This window comes from Cryptomeria japonica, chromosome 7 (genome assembly GCF_030272615.1).
Source record: "Cryptomeria japonica chromosome 7, Sugi_1.0, whole genome shotgun sequence".
NCBI classification, from domain to species: Eukaryota; Viridiplantae; Streptophyta; class Pinopsida; order Cupressales; family Cupressaceae; genus Cryptomeria; species Cryptomeria japonica.
Genome location: NC_081411.1, coordinates 225,054,975 through 225,070,379, shown reverse-complemented (window position 1 = coordinate 225,070,379; position 15,405 = coordinate 225,054,975). Strand labels below are relative to the sequence as shown.

At 36.7% G+C, this 15,405-nt stretch overlaps 1 non-coding gene across 1 annotated transcript; it reads left to right on the top strand.

Moving 5' to 3' along the window:
- Positions 1–15,090: 15,090 nt before the first annotated feature.
- Positions 15,091–15,162, top strand: TRNAC-GCA (transfer RNA cysteine (anticodon GCA)). The gene has a single exon. It is a non-coding gene; the product is annotated as a tRNA-Cys (tRNA).
- The last annotated feature ends 243 nt before the right edge of the window (positions 15,163–15,405 follow it).

The following is a 15,405-nucleotide window of genomic DNA, read 5'->3' as shown; positions in this document are numbered from 1 at the left end:
TCTAAAAGAGCGTTTATGTCATGAAAGCATGTTTGTGTCCAAAAATGTGAATTTGTGTCTTCTAGGTCAAATCGACAGTTTTGTGATGAACATACGCTGTCGAATAGATAAGCTGCTGAGAGGATACACTCAAGCAGGTCCTCTAGGGAAGACTAGAATAACAAATAGGGCTAGGATTGACAATTCTGTGATAGAACATACGTTGCCAATTAGGAAACTTCTCAAGAGGATTCACTCAAGCATAGGCCCTAAGATAAGATAGATCAAGACACTTTGTGATGAACTGTGAGTACCAAGATATAGTACTTTATGATGAACAGGGAGTACTAAAATATGAGCAGCACTTTGTGATGAACAGTGAGTGCAAATGTGAGCAGCACTTTGTGATGAACAGGGAGTGCCAAACACGTAGTACTTTGTGATGAACAGGGAGTACCACTAGGATAGAAGAAACACTTTGTGATGAATAGTGAGTGTCATTAGGACTGAGATGATTGATTTGTGTGACTGCAGGAGTATTTGCCTATGCTGGAGTCACAGGAGAGATTCCCATCGACTCAGAGGTTGTGACCTGAGTTGACAGCCAAGGATCGAGCTGCGATTGAGGCTATGGGATTGAGACATATTTTGTATGTGCCTGAGTTTCGGGTGAACATGGGATTGCTTACTGCACTAGCGGAGAGGTGGCACTCCGAGACTTGCACTTTTCATTTGCCAATGGGGGAGATGACAGTCACCTTGGAGGATATATATAGGATTCTGTGGATACCGATCGATGGGGAGCTGATTCCATACGATCGAGATGGAGACAGGGATGCCCTTAGATGAGTGTTCTAGATTCTGGGACTGGAGATGAGGGTGGGACATGTGGCATGGGATACCATGACATGGACAAGATTAGCATTACCAACAGTGTTGGGAGGAGTTATCAGTGGGTTCCTCTGTCCGGATAGGGCGGCATGAGGGGTGGCTGCAGAGGACACAGGGGCCAGGAGAGATGATCTCGGGGCAGGTCCTTCTAGGGCTCAGACTCCATCGAGGCCAGTCGACTCTGAGGGAGGGAATTCATCATAGCCGTAGAGGGCTCCCTATGTATCAGTATTGTACCATTTTTGTATGATGGTGTAGACACCTGCGAGTGATTGTAGCCATATGATTTTGACATCATTGTATCATGACACTTTATATATATATATATATATGAGATGATTCATCTTTGCGGTAGCTATATGCATGTGTACCTATGTGATGAGATGTTCTTATGTGATGCTTATGATATGGATGCAAATATGTATATGATGCAATGCAATATTTTTTTTTTTGTTCTTTTATGTTTTATATGTGTATGAATGATGCAAATGTGAATGTATGTAATGCAGATGAATATGATAATGCAAATGTAAATTGTGCTAACAGGTGTTGTGTGCAGGATGTGATGCAGTTGTGATATCTATATGTATGTATGAAATGCTTATATGTGGTAATGCAGGTGCAACTACATGAAATGCAAATGTTTTTAGTGTGTCATTATACTCAGTCATGTGATAGCAAGCTACGTGAACTCGAGAAGGACGATGGAAGTCAATCAAGAAAGGGAGATGGAAGACAAAAGATATGAAAGTGAAAGAGCTTCTTGTGCGTTATCATCATTGAGCTTTATTATGGCAAAATAGGTTATGACAATCAAGGCATATGTTCGACCCAAAAAGTCATTGTACCTGTTTGCATGGAGATAAGACAGTCACAAACAAAGAATGCCCCAGTTCACACTAGACTCACAGTGTCCTCATATCCTTGGACAAGTCATAGCATTACTAAGAGACAATCCACAGACAGCAAATAAAAATAGGTGACGACACCCCATCCTCGCCTTTCTAGTCAAAGACATCCTAGAGATAGAATCTCTAGTCAAAGACATCCTGGAAAAGCTAAAAGACATGTCACCAAAAGATAAAAATCAAAATAAGACCAAGACTCGACACCAACATTCACTGTAGTCCTCAAGTTTAGTGTCTCTTGTCACTTGTATAAGTCTTATTTGATTGTGGTCACAATGTTTACTTTCACAAAAAGGATAAATAGCACTGAACCATAATGTTGTCTGAGTCTATTGCAAGATTTGATTTGTTGAAGCCCATTGTTGCTGTTGTGTCTCATCTGAAACTGATTGAATCTAGGAAACTGATACTTTATTGCGGAGAAGATGAAACTTTATTGCGGATCTGTGATGCAAGTGTTTCTTTATTGCAACTTGTGCGCGGATAGACTGAAGGAAGCTGGAAGAAACTGTACTCTTCGAAACATGTGATGTTCTTAGTTCCACACCCATCATTAGATGTAGGATTTGCCTTAGCCACAGATAGGTTCTGATTTATTATGGATGGAAAGGGAGGTGAAAAGGGAGGTTTACTATGAATGGCTAACCAATCTTGGGTAGATCAATAACAAGCCATGATGGGAATGGGTAAGTTTATTATGAACGAATAGGTTGTGAGTGTGTGCAAAGTGAAAGAACGAAAGTGAATCCTGAAGGAGGGAGGAGCAATGTCTCTACACATGGCATTGGTGACCCAATTTTCACCATGGTACTTGCCCAGGGCGCCACCGAAGTGATTTTCACCGTTGGACGAAATTATTTCTCTTTACTTTTTTTGATTTTTCAATATTTTTTGTGTCACAAGGCACCTGTTTGCCAGGTTTTCACCAAGTAACGATTTTTTATGTTTATGGTTTTTTTGTATTTTTGAATTTTTTGATTTTTTTTGTATTTTTGAAATTTTTGATTTTTTTTTTTTGTATTTTTGAAATTTTTTGAATTTTTTTTTTTGAATTTTTTGAATTAGGATATTCCAAAGAGCTATGTGTAGAACCTGCGAAGGTGCATGCTATTGATAGGATCCTCCAAAGGTTCACCTTCTATAGTTTAGAGTTGATATGCCCCATATCCATATGCTGCTGTAATGATGTAAGGACCAAGCCAATTTGGTTCGAACTTGCCCTTCTTCTCTCTGTCTTGCTAATTTTTGGGGTTTTCTCTAAGAACCAAATCACCTACCTCAAATGTGTGAGGCTTGACTTTGTGATTGTAGCTGCAATGTTCCTTGACTGAATGATGTGTAGCTTGAGTGTTTGTCTTCCTTGATGAAGGAACCGAGATAGAATTACTAGTGTGTGGACTACATAGGCCCATATGTGTGTCATCTAAAGAAGTTTGGGCATCCTTGATAACAAAGTCCTTTGAGGAAGTTCCATTAAAGATCCATGATCTATCGCTAGAAGGGAATGGATGTGTGAAACAAGTGGATGAGTTATGAAGGCTTATGATTGTGAAAAGAAGTGAAAGTAGGATAGCATGATGGAGACTTAGGATCAACAAGAATTCTTTTTTATTTGAAATTTTAGAACTTTTGCTCCCAGTTATTTTGGTATTAGGGGAGATCATCTCTTGTTCTTTTTCTTTCATAGGATTTTTATCCTTGACTTTGATTTTTTCAGAGTCCAATAGCTTTTGATTTTGATTTGGATTAAAGGACTTTTCTTTATTTTTGACTTGTAGATTTTTCTTTTCAAAGCTTGATTTTTGATCCCCAATGAGTAAGGGATTTTGTGATTCTTGTTGATCCAAGTCTGGAAGTGGAGTGGAAATGGAATGAGTGGGTGAAATGGTAAGGCTATGTGAGTTCTCAAGAGGGTTGGCGATACACTCAATAGATTCTTCATTGGAACCACTCTTACGACTATTGATATCAAGAGATGCTTGCACCACTAGAGGAGTTTTGCATTCAGACTTAGTAGCCACAACACTAGGTGGTTCATACCCAATTCCTTGCAAATTATTTATAGATTGTTCCTATCGACTGAATGTCTTAGGAGATAGTGGGAGTTGATCAACATGAAAGATATACTCACCACATCCTGGGTCTTTAATCTTGAATTTTTCTTTGAGCTCTGCTTGTTTGGATGTAGAAGCTTTCAATGATTCTGGATCCACATAGGCTAATGAAGGAATAGCCTCTCGATTAGCTGGAATTGTTATTTCTGATTTAGGTCGCAGATTGTTGCAATATATGAATGGATTTGGGTCAGCTTTGACGGTCACTTCAACTCCATTATGAGGAAACTTAATGCATTGGTGATATGTAGATGGGACTACCCTCATTTCATGAATCCATGGGCATCCCAAGAGTATGTTGTATGTGAGATCGAGGTCAAGGACTTGACAAACCACATCTTTTGTAACTAGCCCAACTCTGAGAGGTAAGGTGATTGTGCCCTTGGATGAACGCTCTTCATCATCATATGCCTTGATGGTAATTTTGTTTGTAGAATTCACAGCTTTGTCGGAATATCCCAATTATTTAATAGTGTTCAATGTACAAATGTTCAGACCTGCTCCTCCATCTATTAGAACTCGTTTTATTCGATGTTTGTATATGAAGGCTTCAATGTGTAAAGGTGCGTTATGTGGCTGGATAACAAAGGCATCATCAACTTCTGTGAACGTAAGGGAGTATGGAATGGAAAGGTATCCCACCATGGCTTGAAACCGGTCCACGTTCAGATCAGTGGGGACAACAATGTCTCTCAAGATTTTGTCAAGAATGGCTTTATGTGTGGGGGATATGTGTAAGAGCTCAAGGATTGAGATAAGCGCAGGTGTCTTCCCTAACTGTTCTACAAGGTCATACTGAGGTTTGGTTAACAAGGAAGCGGTGTTTTTAGCTGGAGCACCTTGCAAAGTGAATTTACCTCAGCGGGTTGTAACATGACATTCAGAGGTAGGTTCGGAAGAAGATCCAATTCCTTTTAGGACAATCTTGGGTCTTTGGGTAGCATTCTCAGGGGTTTTGTCCTTGATGATAATGGTAGAGACATAATTGTCCATCGAGATGTGATTGATGGTTGAATCATAGTTATAAGATGCTCTGGTGTAGTTGGTTTGGTCATCTGTGACTTTAGCTTTTCCTTTGTCATGTTTTAGGAATGGTTCCTTAAACATCTCATGTTCTTGATTGGATGAGTGCCCTTCAATCTCAATGTCACCCCTATCAATGAGATCTTGTATGATGTTCTTCAATCGATGGCAATTTCCTGTCTTATGACCCTTGCTCTTATGAAATTCACAATATTCATCATCATTCCACTAGTTTGGTTTAACCTTTGGTTCATATGGAGGAAAATCTGGAATAGTGATTACCTTGTTTGCCACTAGCTTTTTGAAAACTGACTCAAGTGGTTCTCCCAATGGAGTGTACTTCCTTCGTGATTTAGAAGTTGTTTGAGTATTCACCTGATTTGATCCAAAAAAAATGAATTTGGGTCGCACTGTATTGGCATCAACAACACCATCATTGACTGTGTTCTTGTTTTTATTCCAAAATCTTGGCTTGTCTTTTCCTTTAAAGTCATCTTTGTTTTCCTTGAATATCTTAATGACTCCTTGTTCAATTAGGACCTTTTCTATCGCTAAGCCTTTTTCAATGACGTCCTTGAAGGTGGACAAACAAGCTTTCCTTAGATCATAGCCAATGTCTTTGTTAACATTTTGGGTGAACATTTCTACCATTTGTTTTTGTGGAATTTCACAAGAGTATCTGGTGGCTAGATTCCTCCATCTTTGTAAAAATGATGCAGAAGACTCTCCCTCTTTTTGCTTGGTGTTGCACAAAGTAGTGACTGATATGTCTGTCTCTATATTGTAGGAGAAATGTTGAATAAATGCCTCTTCTAAGTCACCCCATGACTTAATACCAGGTGGAAATTGGGAGAACCATTCCATAGCTTGATCACCTAGGCTTTGTGGGAATAATCTCATCAAATATGTCTCTTCTGAAGCTACCTCAATGCAAGTTGTGAAAAACTATCTTATGTGTGCCTTAGGATCCCCTTTTCCTCTATACTTATCAAACTTAGGTGTCACAAAGTGTGTAGGAAAAGGAGGCATTGGAATGCTCTTGTCAAATAGATAAGGACATATGTCTCTCATTGTGTATGTTGGCTTCAGTGTATTTATGTCCTCCATTTTCTTTTGTAAGTCCCTGATTTGTTGCTCCAAATTGTTCTTAGGTGGAGATCGACTTCTTGGACCATACCCCATGCTTGAGGCACCAATTGGAGGAGGAGCATGTTGCATATATGGATGATATTGATCATACCCATGTTCATATGGAGGAGTGATGCTACATATATGGACCACTTGGTATAGATTCATGTTGAGGAACGAAATATCTATTTTGTCCATGTATACCATACTCTATAGGCATGTCATGTTCTAATGTGTTGCCCCCAAATTTGACACGGGGTTTCCTTGTGTCCAAATTTGGAGCCTATCTTTGGATATCCAATTGCTTTGGTGGTTGATCCTTAGCATTGATATGTGATTGAGCATATTTCTCTGCATAAGACTTCCATAATGGTCTGCGAAGGTGAGTATCATATGCTTGACCATGTGTATGTGGGACCTCTGATTTTTGAAACAAAAATGATGGTGATTCAGGCACAAGATGTGGTCTTCTATTGCCTCCACTATTAGGCCTCCTTTGATCCATGTTGGAATGAGGTTGTTACAAAGGTCGATTTTTCATTATTTGAGACATGTCAAAATCATGAGGTATCTTGGCTCCACTTTGTGCCATCATTTGTAAGAAGTATTGTCTATCCCTCCTCATTATTTCCTTAACCAATTGATTGAAACGGGGATCCATAATGGATTCTTCCACATCTGCTGAATGTACTGAAAAGTTGTCCATATCATCATTGTGTGTATCATTATTGTTTGTAGTGTCCATGTTCTCACCATTTGGAATGTTTCTATAGGCATCCATGTCAGGTAATGTAGTATGATCAGAATTGAAAAAGATATCATTGTCATACTCGTAAGAAATCATGTTTGCGGACTCTTGAGCCTCTTTAGCTTCTCTCCTAGATTTTTGGGAACGGGTTTCGACCATGAACTAGGTATTAACTGAGATGTGTGAGACTAGATGAAAATGGAAAAAGTATGGAAGACCAAGGGTTGGATGGAATGTAAATGAATCTAAAGTGTACTTGCAATGTCCAAAGTGTAAGACCAAGTATGTATGTAGTAGAGTAGGTGTGACTTCCAAAGAGAGGATAGTTTCTCTTGATGAGGTAAGTTGACCTTGACTCTAAGTAAGACCAAATGAGACCCAAAGGTGATAGACCTTGATGAGGGACCACTTAGCAAAATGTTGTTGTATGTAATGTGTTGACAAAGTATGATGAGGACAAGCAAGTGACCTTTTGACTCAAGTTTAGACAAATGTAAATTTAATGCAAGATGTAAAGAAATGATGGACTTTGTGAGACCCAAAGACAAGTTGAATGCTAGATGAAAACCTGGAGAGATAGCTTAGGAAGCTCAAGAATTTTGAAACTAATTGCTCTTGTTTGTTGGACTGTAAATTTTTCCAATTTGTGAAGTTGTTTGTTGTGACCAAATCTGAATGTTTGACTGTTTTTTGTGACAAGAGGACACAATGTTGATGAGGACTCAATGTTTGCAAGTGTTTAGACTCAAAATGACTCCAAGAAAAGTGTGTTGTTTGATGTAAAAATGTTTTGCATACACTTGAAGACACAAAAGATACAATGTTTTGAATGTTTAAAATAAGTCAAGCACAATTCTTATGGCTGGCCACGACAATAGTTGTTGATCCCACATGAGGTTTTACCCCTGAGGCTACGCTATTAAGAGCAGATACTTAGATGCTTGACCTCACTGGCTCCACCCTCAGCACTCAATTCTCAAGTCAGCCAAGCATCAGTACCCATGAAAAATCTCTGTGGCGAACTTTGTATCTCTACTAAGAACCGTGTGTGTGTGGGTTGCTACCAGAGGTTCGACCTCCTGCCCCAAGAACTAGAAGGATTTTGGCTTCTAAAACAAAAAGGTGCTAGTAAGGGCATCCGCTTGTGTGGCCATACATGCGGCACTTTCAGCTCTGTAAATACAGAAGGCTCCCAGCCGGTAGGGGTTACGCCCTACAACTGATCAAATAAATTTGATCAAACGGGTTTATGGAGAGACATAGTGTCGGTATGAACTAATCAGCACACGTTATCCATAGTTTTCACCATTTTATACAGTTGTTTATAGTGGTTCGGAAGAGGTGGGTTTTCCTCGCTACCACTTGGGTCATTCTCTTCTCACTAGTAGTCCTAATGACCACACGAGAAGACATGCCCTCTAAAGATTAAACAAAAAGAGCCTATTGTTTAAGACACAAAAGACAATGATTCAATTTTAGTGCACCAATTGAAGTGTTTGCTATTCTATGAAAACAAGACACACAATAAAAATCCCAAAACCCTTTCCAAGGACCTACAAAAAAGATTTATTAGTAGTTTGGATTGTTTGAAATAATCACCCCTTCCTGCAAGCACACAAGTTAGGTAAATTTTAGATTCAAAAGACTTTGTGAAATAGGGGCCTTCAACAATGCATTTTGTTGACCAATTCAAAGATTTGATTTATCATAAAAAAAAACCATCTCTAAAATTTCAAGAGATTTCCAGAAATGTAAGAAAATCCAAAAAATTTGCTAATTTGCTCCAAAAATTAATTTTTTATGAAAAATCATAAAAAATTCATATAAAATGCAAAATCGATCCAAAAAATCTAAATTTTTTACTGGAGAGTCCTGATGGTCTTCTAAACCTGCATAAAAAATTTCTACAACAAATCCAAACAGTTTGTGAGATATGAGTAAAATAATGCAAAACCCTAATTTTCAAAGATCTGATTTTTGAGGAATGACTTTGCATCAAATTTAAAATCACAAAGAACATATCCTGTGTATAATTTTGAGAGATTTTCAAAAATGTAAAAAAATCCAAAAAATTCGCTAATTTGCTCTCAAAATTAATTTTTTATGAAAAATCATAAAAAATTCATATAAATTGAAAAATTGATTCAAAAAATATGAAATTTTTACTGAATCCTTCTGATACTTTTCTTGACCTACAAAAAGAATTTGATTCCAAAATTCGAAGCCATTTGTGAGATATGATCAAAATAAGAAAAAACCCTAATTTTTAAAAATCTGATTTTTAGGGAAATATTTTGCATCAAAATTAAATTCACAAAGAATGAATCCTGTGTATAATTATGAGAGATTTCTAAAAATGTAAGAAAATCCAAAAAATTCTCTCATGTTCTATCAAAATTAATTTTTTATGAAAAATCATAAAAAATTCATAGAAAATGAAAATATTCTCCAAAAATTCTGAATTTTGGATTGAGAGCTCCTGATACTTTCTTCAACTTGCAAAAAACATTTGGTGCAAAATTTCCAAGCCGTTTGTGAGATATGATCAAATCTCTCCAAGATCTTGATTTTGTGTCCAAAACCCTTGTTGCACAAGGTTATTCTCCAAATTGTTTTACAAAACAACAATATAGGGTTAGAAAAATCAGCAAAAAACATAGATCTAACAAAAATACATGTCCCACGGGGTGTCCCAAAATGTATATGGTGAAAATGGATAACAATAATAACGATATTGAAAGGCTAAATGAATTCAACCACAAAACCCTAGCCTAACAACAACAAAGATCCACCATAACATATGAAGATTACCTAAGACAATGCAAATCAAATGAAATCACAAATATTATACCATCACATGTCCAATAGGGTTTGGATCTCCATTCTTCCTATCTCCATTGATCTTGCTTGATATATTTGCTCTCAGATTTTATGTGTGCACAAGAGCTCAACAAAGAACGAAAATGTGGTTGCAAGTAGGATTGCCTATGTTCAAAAGCGTAGTGTAGTCAATTAGTCAACGGGGGGTTTGATAATGAAGGAAGCATCTACTTATATAGAAGACACTATATGAAATGAAGGGATAAGATTGAGAGGTGTAAAAGGAGGTCGGCTATGATTAGAGGGTAGGTAAAAGAAATAATAAAATAATGAAAGGGGTAGGTAGTGTTGAATTAAGAGATAAATGACATGTGTCATGGGTAGAAAAGGTTAATGAATTAATTAAATAAATAAATATTTATTTAATTAATAGGAGTGAGATCAATTAAATAAATAAGATATTTATTTAATTTAGGAAAAGGACAATTTAAATAAATAAATGTATTTATTTAAATGAGAAATAAGGCTAGAAGAGCATAAATAAATAAATAAAATAAATAAAGATTTATTTAATTAATAGAAGAATTAAGCTTAGATAATTAAATAAATAAAATACTGGACAATTTTGGGTGTTTACACCCACACCTATAACAATGTCACTCCGTAGCCAAATCCTACGGATCCATGGTATACAAACTGATGGAGCTCATAATACAAATGCGCTAGCACGCACGGTCACCAGGCATATCTAGTATGTTGTGTCACCAGTGTCTCCAATGTACTCCCTTATCCCACAGCCAATCCTCGTGTCACCCTATCCGGACATAGGAACCCATTGATCACTCCTCCCAGCATCGCTGGTAGCGCCAATCCTATCGCTATCATGGTATTCCAGGCGACATGTCCTGCCCTCATCTCCAGTCCTAGATCCTAAAACACTCGTCTCAGTGCATCCCTGTCTCCATCTTGATCGTAGGGAATCAACTCCCCATCGATCGGTATCCTCAGAATCTCGTATACATCCTCTAAGGTGATTGTCATCTCACCCATCGACAAATGGAATGTGCATGTCTCAGAGTGCCATCTCTCAGCTAAAGTAGTCAGTAACCCCATGTTTGTCCGAAACTCAGGCACATACAAAATAAATCACAAACCTATAACTTCAATCGCGACTCTATCCTCAAATGTCAGCTCTGGTCGTAACCTCTGAGTCGATGAGAATCTCTCCCGTGACTCCAGCATAGGTAGGTACTCCTACAATCAAACAAATCAACTTTGTCAGTCAAAGTGACACTCACTGTTCATCACAAAGTGTTGCTTCTATTCTAGTGGCATTCATTGTTCATCACAAAATGTTGCTTATTATCCTAGTGCTTATATCTATCATATGGCGCTTTATCCTAGTGACACTCACTGTTCATCACAAAGTGTTGCTATTTATCCTAGTGACACTCACTGTTCATCACAAAGTGTTGCTATTTATCTTAGTGGTACTCCCTGTTCATCACAAAGTACTACGTGTTTTTACACTCCCCATTCATCACAAAGTGCTGCTCATATTTGCACTCCCTATTCATCACAAAGTGCTGCTCATATTAGTACTCCCTGTTCATCACAAAGTACTATGTCTTGGTACTCACTGTTTATCATTAAGTGCCTTGATCTATCCTAGTCTTCCCTAGAGGACCTGCTTGAGTGTAACCTCTCAGCAACTTATCCAATCGACAGTGTATGTTCATCACAAAACTGTCGATTTGACCTTGAAGACACAAACACGCCTTCATGACATAAACACACTTACATATTGCATAAATGCACTTGCTCTGCACAGACGCGCTTGAGATACACAAACGTGCCTCTACTTTGCACATACGTGCTTGCTCTGCACAGACGTGCTTACATAGCACAAACGCACCTGCACAACACAGACACGCTCGAATTTGACATAGACGCCATTTCATTCGCAGAAGCGCCTAACACAAACACAAACGCGCTTGGCCAACCTAGACGCACCTGGCACCAACGCAGACACACCTTAATGCTTTTCCTCTCGCTTGACATTTTTCTAGACATAACTAATGCACATTTATTACTCCACCTAACATACATTTATGACAACATTTATTGCAACAAAGTACAAGGATGTTTTGGCGGTACTTACTGACTCTCCTGCATCCGTCGGCCTCTGAAATCAGTGAACGCGATCGAATCTATGCACCAATGCCATCGCTGCTAACTGCTGCTGCTCTATTCTCTCTCTGCACTCTGATCTCTTGGATGTGTGGATGACAATGAGGATGTATTCCCCTTGTGGTCTATCTTATAGACTGCTCTAGCCCTAGCCCTAGCCCTCGTTTCTCGAGTCAGTTTTCTTTCTCCCATGACTCTAGTCAGTCCATTCTAGCCTTTCTTTCTTATCGAGAGATTGTTTGTGATCTTTCCAGACATTTTCATCCAATCTCTCGAGGGGGCATATCATTCCCATCTTGGGGCAACTTTTATCAGTTTATCTTATCTTCTTTGAAACAACGCGACAAGTTGCATTGTCTCAAAGAGGGGCAAAATGTAGACACCTAAAATTGTCCAGTCTAATTAAATAAATATTAATTAAATAAATATTTATTTAATTACTTAAGCCTAATTCTTCTATTAGTTAAATAAATCTTTATTTATTTAATTAATTCATTTATCCTCTTCTAGCCTTATTTCTCATTTAAATAAATACATTTATTTATTTAAATTATCCTTTTCCTAAATTAAATAAATATCTTATTTATTTAATTGATCCCACTTCCTCTATTAATTAAATGAATCTTTATTTATTTAATTAATTCATTAGCCTTTTCTACCCATGACACATGTCATTCATGTCTTAATTCATACACTACCTACCCTCTCATTATTTTCTTATTTTCTTTACCTACCCTTTAATCATAGCCGACCATTTATCTTTTACACCTCTTAATCTTATCCCTCCATTTCTTATAGTGTCTTCTATATAAGGATATGCTTCCTTCATTATCAATCCCTCAACTATGCATTCAGCCCCTGGACATATACATTCTAATCAAGCATCCTAGCATTCGAACTTTCATATGCGATCAAGTCTACTTGCAACCACATTTCCGTTCTTTGTTGAGATCTTGTGCACACATAAAATCTGAGAGCAAATATATCAAGCAAGATCAATGGAGATAGGAAGAATGGAGATCCAAACCCTATTAGACATGTGATGGTATAATCTTTGCGATTTCATTTGATTTGCATTGTCTTAGGTAATCTTCATATGTTATGGTGGATCTTTGTTGTTGTTAGGCTAGGGTTTTGGGGTTGAATTCATTTAGTCTTTCAATATTGTTGTTTCCACTTTTCATCATAAACAATTACAATAGTTTCTAGATGATCAAAAGCATTAAAAAATCATGGAGGCATTTATATGATTGAATATTGCACTTTATGTTCATTAATTTGACTAACTATAAAAGAAACGTCATGATGATACCACGAAGACTAGACTTAAATACATTCATTATTTTGTTCATCATAATATAAAAAATAAGACAAACTATATACATTCAAGCTTATTTTCTCCATTTTATGACAATATGTATAAATAATCTACCAAGTAACCAACCATTCCTTTTTACCTCTCCAACTCACATATATATAGTATTTAGATTCAAACCTTAAGTGTAAATTCAAAATTTTACCATCTTATCACCATCAATTGGATATAAACAATGACCTACCATGAAAATTTCTTGGGATTATTCAAGATCAACCGAAAGATAACCTTAGGACGTGACATTATAAATATGGACCACACATGGATGCCCCATATCAAAATGGAAAACCACAAAACTATATGGAAACAACTCTTGGCTCATCCATCAGTTACATCAACATTAAACTTGCCACCATGAAGAGTGGGAAATTCGAAAGAAGTGAGCCTACCATGATGCACACAAGAATCAAGATAAGCATTTGATCCATACCCTATAAGAGAACATATACTCTTGAGGAAGATTAGGGGTAAACCACTAAATGGTTAAGAGATAGCCAACTTTCCACTAGGTAATTTGAAGGTTCTCAAATATTAGGAAATAACCCATGAACTTGAAGCATAGGTCATAGTAGGTAAAGATGAACAAAGAACAAAGAACAAAGGTAAATGTCTAACTTCATTTGAACAAAGTCCATTCATGTAAAATAAAGGGTATCAAATGTTAGATGGGCATGTTAAACAAATCAACCCACCAAAATGAACAACTACCTCATATGAATGGAACCTTAAGGTGTAGTGAAACCATTACTACCAACTATTGGCAAGCTAAAAATCCACCCTAAAAGGTACAAATCAATCAAATAACATTTGTGACAAGGATATGAGAAACAATACCAATCTCCACAAGTCTATTTGGATCACCAATTATCAAGTATGGACCACCATGGGTAAGGATTGGATCATCAAATTGAAGGAACACCATTAAATGAGCAAAGAGTTAGGAGACTGCACAATAACACAAATATAACATTGCAATCAAAACATATCACATGCACAAAGCTTTCAATGTTCAAATTTATCAAAATAAGACATGTAATATACATATAGGCAAACAAAAATATACCACAATACACAAAAAGGTTAGATTTAATTAGGAATTTGGGGCACAAACCAATAGATTATTCCCCGTCTAAAACACAATACATAAAAACACTAGATTTAACTAGGAACTTGGGGCACAAGCCAACAAATTCTTCCCTCCTAATTTTGATAGGAAAGAAAGGTAGCTTGACCTACACAGGAATAGAGTTGGTATATCCTCCCTTGGATCAAAATTGTCATTGTAATAGTTGAAAAAAAGTCAACTTGTAGCCATGAACCGGAGATTATTCTCAAAGATTGTATCATCTTTTTATCAAGTAATTATTAGGAAGAATACCCTTCCAAAAAACAACTCTAGCTTTTGAGAAATGAATGGAATCCAACTATTTTGAACCCACAATCGAATGCTCTTAGAAACAATCAAAGATTTAAAAATTTGCATATCAATTTATAGTGTAGAAGATCATTATATTCTTACGTGATGTTATTAGCTTTTACAAATATTTTAATTTTGTGAAGTTTAACACACTCATTTATAAATCAGGCAAAATTTTTTGAAGGTTTTTATCACTACGTAATTGATCCAACTCCAACTCAATCCTTATATAAAATGATGTGAACATTTTTAATTAGATTTAATCAAGGAACCTAAAAAATTACCATTATCTGATAAGATTATATATAAAAATTGCAACACGAGTGAGTCTACTGCGCTTATTTCTTACCTCTAAACATTTCTCATAACTTTTTTTTCAAGAAAATACAAGTTTATTTTCACAGAATTATCAATGATCAAACTGAATGGAAATAAAGACTACATTTTTTTTTACTTTATACAATATACAAATATGCTACTAAAACCTCTCAACTCACGGGCCTATAGCTCAGTGGTAGAGCATCTGACTGCAGATCAGGCGGTCCCTGGTTCGAACCCGGGTGGGCCCTTAAGAGGAATTGCTCTGACTGGAAAAGTTTGCATTCTAGGTGTTCCTATTTTATCAAATGAAATATGAAAATTTCACTGAAGGAATTTGTCAATCACTTTTATTTTGAAGTATAAATGGATTATATAAACAGACCAGAACAGCATATAAACACATTGTTTGCAGTTCATAATCTTCTTTTTTGGAGAGTTCAATTTGGTTGTGGAAAGTCCAAGTTTTATGGGTCTTTATTTTGTTTGGTTCA